Genomic DNA, 8,851 nt, shown 5'->3' with positions numbered 1-8,851 from the left:
CAAACTGGGATTGAAGACACCTGATTAATAGTATTAGAGCAATAAATAACACCAAGGGAAGGGGCATGAAGATTTATGACATTAGAGGGAAAGAAGGGAGAATGTAAGTACTGAGTAAATTCTATTCAATAGATTTAGCTCAGAGAGGGAATAAAATACATTCCCACTTGAGTTTAAAAATTTAACCTAATCTACAGGGAAGGGTGGAAGCAGGAAAAGGGAAAGATAAAGAAAGGAGGGAAGGGGAAGGTATAAGTCAAAATAAACTGAAAGTTAAATTTGTAAAAGAAAAGTCAAAGGGGAAAGACTGTAAAATTTTGATGAGAAGGAATAAGAAGAGGAAAGAGAAAAATATAAATGAAGAAGGATAGCAAGGAGGGAAATACAGAATTAGTAATCTTTACTGTAAATGGGATGGGACGAACTGTCCCATAATATGGAAGCAGATAGCAGAATTAATTAAAAAGAACAGAATGCAACAATATGTCATTTACAAGAAATACATTTGAAGGAGAGAGATGCACACAGGGTAAAGGTAAAAGGTGAGCAAAATATCATGCCTCAGCTGAAGTAAAAAAAAAATCTGGGGTAGTGACCCTAATCTCAGATAAAGTAAAAGCAAAAATCAATCTCATTTAAAGAGATAAAGAAGGAAACTACATCTTCTTAAAAGGCATCATGGAAATTAAGCTCTATCTTTAGTAAACATGTATGCACTTAGTAGTATAGCATCCAAATTCCTAGAGGAAAAGCTGAGTGAATTACTAGGAGACATAGACAGCCAAACTTTAATAATGGGAGACCTCAATCTCCCTCTTTAAGATCTATATAAATCTAACAACAAAATAAAAAAGAAGGAAGTTAAGAAGGTGAAGGAAATCTTAGAAAACTTAGATATGATAGATCTCTGGAGAAAACTTAATAGAAAAAACTTATAGAAAAGACCCAAAAGTACATGGCACCTACACAAAAATTGACTGTTTAATAGGGCATGAAAACCTTATAATCAAATGCAGAACAGCAGAAATAATAAATACATACTTCTCAGACCATGATGCAATAAAAATTACATGTAATAAAAGGTCATGGAATGATAAACCAAGAACTAATTGGAAATTAAATAACTTTATCTTAAATAATGAATGGATCACCAGTAAATAATAAAAGTAATCAATAATTTTGTCCAAGAAAATGATAATAATAAGATGTCATACCAAAATTTATGGGATGCAGCCAAGGCAGTTTTGAAGGGAAACTTTATATCTCTAAATGCCTATGTGAATAAAATAGAGAAAGAGGAGATCAATGAATGGGTATATAACTAAAAAATCTAGAAAAAGAATAAATTAAAGATCCCCAATTAAATACCAAATTAAAAATTCTGAAAATCAAGGGAGAGATTAATAAAAAAATTTGAAAGCAAGAAAACCATTGATCTCATAAAAAAATTGAGTGTGTTTTATTAAAAAGCCAATAAAATAAAACTAAGTTGGTTTTATTAAAAAGCCAAAAAAATTGGTTAATCTTATTTAAAATGAAAGAAGATAACCAAATTAGCAGTATTAAAATTGAAAAGGGTGAATTAACCACCAGTAACTTGTCAACTATGGCTGCAAAATAGCTAATAGAGGAAGTTGCCTATCCCAGGTGTCATCCAGAACAGAACCAGCCTCTAACCTGGGAGAGCTGAAGAAAGTAGGCTAGAGACACGAGAGTCTGGGATCAAATAGAATTTTGATTGCAAGTAGGAGTTCTTCCCACCCCTTCTCTTCCCCTACAGAGGGGTTTATCTTGCTGGAGGAAAGGCAACATTTATATACATAAAAATCAGAAGTGTATAGTATCATGACATGATTGTTTTTAGGTCTTGAGTTGCTGTTCCCATGGCAAGCTCATGTGTGACATTTCAGGGCCCTGTGGGAGCAGTTCCTAAGTTGATGTATCATGTTTTGGGAATTTTGATTACTTTGCAAGGTATAGAACCAAAGTTCTGTATTGGGAACTGGAATGTAGTACCTCATTCAGTTATGAGAAAGGGGTTTTTGAGTATGTTAAGAGATGTAATAGATGCTGGCTTTAAGTTAACTTGGAGACCAGGGAACTAAAATTATTGTCAAAGCAATATACTTTGACATAGGGTGAGAGCATCCAAAAGATTGTTGTTATGCCAAGGGCAAGGCACAGCTTGCTTGCTGGACCATTACTCTGGGAAATAGGGTATTTCTGAAGTATTTTGACACAGAGTAAGAACTACTTTTTCCGCTATGAACCTTTGGTGGGTGAAAACCGGTACCCTGAGAGATGTGTATCATGGCATTGTCATCTTGGTTTCAATCCAATAACAGATCAGGTTTGAACTACATGCTACAAGTAGTCTAAGAATGGCAAAGAATAGGGCTGGCAGTTTCTGACCCACTATGGAAAGGAAGTATGCTCCCCTGGAGAGGAAGGACACCCTGTTCCCCTTATTAACACTATCCTGGGGGATAAAGCTCTAGTGTTCCTGCCCTAGTTACAGCTCTGGCGTTATGCTTTCCAAACACTTTTTCTTCCAACAGCCCTTTGAGGAAGTTATTGCAAGGATTAGTCTCTAAATTATAGCTTCTACTTCTACACTCAGTCAAGAGAATTTATAGTAATGACTTTTTCCTAATTGGCTATTCTAATCAAATTAATAGTAGAAGTATCCATTAAATATTTTAATTGACTTATGTTTGTATTAAAGTCTTGCTGTTAATTGGTTGCAATTTTGTAAAAGCTAGAAATATGATGCTTTGCCAAAAGAAAGAGTGGTGGGTGGGGGAGAGAGAGAAGAGAAGAGGAGAGGAGAGGAGAGGAGAGGAGAGGAGAGGAGAGGAGAGGAGAGGAGAGGGGAGGGGAGGAGAGGAGAGGAGAGGGGAGGGGAGGGGAGGGGAGGGGAGGGGAGGGGAGGGGAGGGGAGAAGATGGTTTTGGAGTTTAAAAGACTTGAATTTGACTCTCAGTTCTCCTGATTACTATTTCTCGGCAAAACAAAACACAAAGAAAAAGAAAAACAACCCTCTTAAATCTCATGAACACTTTATAAAAATAATCTCCTATGTATCGCTTTCCCTCAATCCTAATTCCTCATACCAAAAATTACCAATTTGTAAATATGTTTCATAAAATATGTATGCAAAATGCTAACCTGATTGTTCCCTGATGAGGGGAGGGGGATGGAAATGGATGGTGGAACAAAATTTTGCAACTTGGAAATATGCATGTATAAATGGATGAAAATAAATAAATAAAATTTAAAATTAGCAAAAAAGCAAAAAAAACCCCACCTATTTCTTGGTAGCTAGATAGTATAAATGTCTGTGAAATGTTTTTTTAAAAGACCTGAGTTCAATGGCTGCCTCAGACATTTAATAACTATGTGATCCTGGGCCAGTTATTAAATTCTGTCTGCCTCAGTTTCCTTCTCTGTAAAAAGGGAATAAAATTAGTATGTACTCAAATACTTGTTTTGAGGATTGAATAAGATAACTAATGTAAAATGCTTTGCAAATCTTGAAATATTATAGTATATAAATTCTATTTTTATTACTAGTTTGTGACTTTGAGGAAATCATTTTTCTGCAAACTTCCTTCAGTTGCCTATAAAATAGAGGCAATAATGCTTCAGCTGTCTATATTGTAGAGTAATTCTAAAGATCAAACATATGTGAGATATAATGTAATTACTATATAGGTGTGAGTTGTTTATTATTATTATTATTATTATTATTATTACTGTTGTTTTAATAATCTTGGAAGCTCCACAGAGAATATGTTCATTGTTTGATTAGAAAAATGGCTGTTCAGTAGCTATCCCTTTAAGGGCAAGTTCGGAGAAGAGTTTTCCCCAAAAGGCAAGCTAACCTGTCTCCACTATATTCCACTTGGACTCTGGGTCCTCAGCAACCCAGCTAACAGGAAATGATGCACCTGGGGTCCAAGCATGACCCATTGCCAATAACTGGACCTTTTCCCCACTGCTCCTTGGTTAGCTTTCTAATTGCCACTGACAGCTGTAATTAAAGTCTCTTGTAAGGCAGGAAGGGAAGGAAGCATTGCTATAGTGCCAAGCTGTGGCTTATTAAAGTAATTGTTCCAATTTAAGATTGGCTTGGTCAAGGCAGTGTCAGGAGAAGAGGGGAGAGTCTCAGGAGGCCAGAAGAAGGATCAAGATAATACAGGAAGAGAAGAAGCAAGAGGAAAAAGAGAAAGAGGAGAATGGAGAGGAGAAAGAAAGGAGGAGGAGGAGGAGGAGGAAAGAATTTACTTAAAGAAAGAGAGAAATCATTTATTTGGGACTGAGACAAAGTACTGACCACCTGTGACTCATAACTGAGTTTGTTTACTGTAAAGTTAGAATTGTCCAGGTCTGATAACCTGTAGGTTTAGTTACAAGAATGAGTGAACAGTCCACAGATTGTGGTTCATACCTGAACTTCAAACTACTAGAGCTGAAACTGGCAGATCTCTTGAACTAAGAAATTCTGAGCTGCAAGTGGTTCAGATTAGATTTCTGAATTAAATTTGGCATCAATATAGTGAGTTCTAGGGAATTAAGGAGGAAAGTTCACTATCTTGTCATTAGAGAACTAACCTAAATTGGCAATGGAACATATCAGTTTCCTATGCCAAGCAATGGTGATGGGATCTTGCTAGCATGGAGGAGATGAGGGGTGGAGTAGGGGAAAGAGAGACAGAGACACACACACACAGACACTGAGAGAGAGACACACACACAGACACAGAGAGAGACACACACACACACACATACACAGAGAGAAAAAGAAAGGAAAGTGGGAAAAAGAAAGAGGGGAAGAGAGAGGAGAGGGAAGGAAAGTGAGTAAAGGAGAAAAATGAGAAAAAGAAAAGAGAGAGCCTGAAGGAAAGTTAGTCAATTAATCAAATTATTAAATCTTCAATGAGCATGTTCTTTGTTCAAGGTTCTTTGATGGTACCAAGGCTAGGAATAACTCAGAAGAGGGAGAGGTTATTTTCAAGTGAGTGAGGATTTCATGGAAAAGGTGGCACCTGAGTTTGGCTTTGGAGATCTGGGATGACTTCGGATGAAATGGGTGGGAGGAGAAATCAAGGTAACTGGGTATCCTCAATAAGAAGCATAAGAGTTCATCCTAACACTACACACAGTGCATCCAACATACACTACACAAAGAACAGGCTATAGTCTTTGCCCTCAATGAATTTACTACCTAAAACCACAGTATCTCAGAGTTTGAGGTGTCTCATCATCTAGTACAACTCAGGTCTGAAGAAAGAATCTTCTTTCACCATCTAACTACTAGTTAGTAGTCAGTTATTCTGGCTTTACTTGACGTTTTCAAGAGATGGAGACCTCATTTCCTCCCAGTTCCACTTTTGGAGAAGATTGAGAAATAATATATATATATATATACATATATATATATGTATATATATATATATATATACATATATATGTGTGTGTGTGTGTGTGTGTGTGTGTGTGTGCCACTTAACACTTACAAGCCACTTAACCTTACAAAAACCTAAAAAAAAACCCCAAACAAAAGGACAGAAAGAACATTGCAGTAAACAAGGATATTACAGTAAACAAGCAAGAAAAAAAGATGAAGAGTATTCCAAACTTAGGAAATAGCAAAAGAGCAGAGGTGGTAAAACTGTAAAAAGTTTTCTAGGAACAAAGTTGTTTAAAATAATGTGATATAAGTCCCTTTGGGTTACTTGGAGGTGTTTGTTTTCCCAAACTATCAGCATACCAGTTTGCTTGAAATTTAACTCAAATCTAGTAAATATTTATTTAACCCTTTCTGTTATGAACAATACAACACTAGAATATGAATATCACAAATAACTTTGAATCAGGAAAGAATTTGGAATTTTTGAAAGAATTACACAATTTTCCAAAGGCTATCTAGCATGCTCCTGTATTTCTTCTCTGTTCTGGGACCAGCTCATTGACCACCTATAGAACCCATCCAATTTTGTGTACTCATTGAATAACCCAAATTCATGTCATATTCTAGACAAAAAATATTTTTCATCCTCTTCCTGTGTGTATTATTAGGCTATTTCTTAGGATACTCAGTTTCTTAGTGAGGATACTCGGTTACCTTGATTCATTTTCACTCTGACATTAAATCTTGTTCTGATTTTAGAACATGATGTTTCAAATATAGACATAGCCCAGGATAATAGCCCTGTCCAGAACTGTGGGCTGATTCTGAAAGTCTTGATGTGCAAAGTATTATTTTGCCTTCTGTATCTTTTATACCAGAGAGCATAATGGAACATGGATCCTTTCATAAATGTACCAATCTATGACAAATAGCTCCTACATTCCTTTGAATACTCTAATTATGAAAGGTCTAAATAAAGATAAACACAGGATTGGTAGGAGTCCTTTGGTTTCAGGAGCTTTTGAATTAGGTAGATGGAATTATGGAGCTTTTGAATTAGGTAGATGGAATTATGAGGAATATGTGGAGAATATATGGAGATGGAATAAGTGAATTTGGGATCTGAAGACCTGGGTTTGAATCCTTGGTCTGTGATTATCTATGTGACTTGAGCAAATCCCTTAGCCTCCGGGCCTCCATTTAATTATTTATGAAAGGAAGGACACAAGATAGACAACCTCTGAGATCAGACCTGTTTAATCTGTAATCTTCAAGTATTCTATCTGTCTATCTATTTACCCCCTATTTTCCTTCTGAGAGAAGAGGTCTAGTCAGTTAATAAACATTTTTATGCTACTATACTCCAGACATGGTTCTAGACATACAGTTGACATGATTATGAAAATGCAAAGAGATACACTACAAAGGCTAGGAATAACTCAAAGAGGGAGAGGCTATTTACAAGTGAAAGAGGATTTCATGGAAAAGGTGGCACCTGAATTTAGCTTTGAAGTTCAGGGGTAACTTTGGATGAGATGGGTGGGAGGAGAATTCAAGGTAACTGAATATCCTTACTAAGAAACATAAGAGTTCATCCTAACACTACACACAGGAGAAGGATGAAAAATATCTTTTGTCCAGACTATGACATGAATTTGGGTTATGCAATGAGTACCCCAAAATTGGATGGGTTATATAGGTGGTCAGTGAGCTGGTCCCAGAACAGAACAAGTGCAGAGGATGATCATTTGTCCAATTTGAGATGCAGACTCCTCTGAGTTTCTGTAAAATAACCAGCACCAGGTAACAAAGTAAAACTCAGAAGTTATTGCTTATTGGAATTGACTCTCATAAAGTTATGGAATGGATCATATATTTAGAACAGGAAGGGATCTTGAAAACTATTTAGTCTAACTGTTTAACCTTATAACTGTATAACCTTATAACCTTGCTCAAGGTCACATAGCTAGATTTGAACCCAAGTTCTCTTATATTCAAATCCATTATATTTTCCATTGTACCACAAAAATGTGGGGGTAAAAATGTTTAAATCTCAGTTTATCTATAACTAATGTGAAAGGGGGTGAGGTGGGAGAAAGGACTACAGAATTTTAAAGATCAAAGGGAGGTAATTAAACTCTTTTTGTTTAACCCCCTGATTTTACAGAGAAAGAACCTGCACCATAGAGAAGTGACTTGCTGAAGTTTACACACATAATTGTGGCATAGCTGGCATTAAAACCCAAGTCTGGATGGAGAGCAAAAACAAGATATTTGTGAATATTGACCCTGCCCTACCCTCACCCCCAAGCATTATTGTCCTTATTAAGCTTGAAATTTTCTTCTACCTTATATATCACCAAATAATTCTTGGGCACAAAGGATAGGACTTTCTGGGGGGGGGGAATAAAACATGTACATTTTATTTTTAAATAATCACTTGATTAAAAATTGTTCCTCTTTTCATAGTACCTGTGCATTCTGTAACCTGATTCTACTGCGGAGTTAGAGTGGAAGCCTGGATTGCTCATCAATATTTCTTTGATTCTATTTCCTCTCTAATACAAATTGTAACCCTTCCATAACTAAATCTCTGATATTTGCTGTGGTTGAGAAATGTATTTCTCTATAGCCAACCTGATACTTGTCAATACATGACATATTGTTGAGACCATGTTCAAAGATAACTTGGACAGATCTGCCTAAGGATTGAAGATTCTCTAGCATAGTGCAAGAGAATCTGGGTTTACTTCTTTGCCAGTGTTTGAATTTGGACAAAGATTTTGGTGATGTCTGTATTGTTCCTTACAAAAATAAAAACCAGAAAAACCCAAGTAATCTGGCCTATTTAGTTTGAAGGTGAAAATACTTATTTGGATTTTATCCAGTGTGGAAACCCCAGCCTACAAATCTTAGGAGGACAAGATTCCTCTTGAGATAGATACTAGAACAATGGGGACAAACTTTCTGGCAATATTTTCCCACTTAGAGTTATAAAAGCCAAAACATGCCTAAGCAGGCATTTCAGGGTCCCTGTAACAAAAATGTTTGGTTCAGCTCTAAATATGGATGCCTTTAGAATTTGTTCACACTCAGTGGGTCCCAGCTTCCCATCCTTCTTCTCTCCTTCTGTTTAGAGTCCCAGGGACACCCCCAATTAACATTTCTCCAGTGTTGAGGCCCTCCGCCCCTCCGCCTCCGCCTAATCATGCTTCATGGAACAGTGACAAATTGTTTCCTTGGGAACACCCCCACCCACAGTGCCAGCTTCTCTCTTCTTCATACACCCCCAACCCCCTATCCAGGCATCCAGGCCAATGTGCAGAAGAGCAACTCCTTCAAACTTCGCATCCCTTTCAACACACATGCACAGAAAGCTCAGCAGGGAAGTCTTCACTACAGAACAAAGGAGTTTGTTTTCAAACATGGAGGAGGGCG

The sequence above is a fragment of the Macrotis lagotis genome, chromosome 1, assembly GCF_037893015.1.
Source record: "Macrotis lagotis isolate mMagLag1 chromosome 1, bilby.v1.9.chrom.fasta, whole genome shotgun sequence".
Classification (NCBI taxonomy): Eukaryota; Metazoa; Chordata; class Mammalia; order Peramelemorphia; family Peramelidae; genus Macrotis; species Macrotis lagotis.
This window is presented reverse-complemented; position numbering follows the sequence as displayed.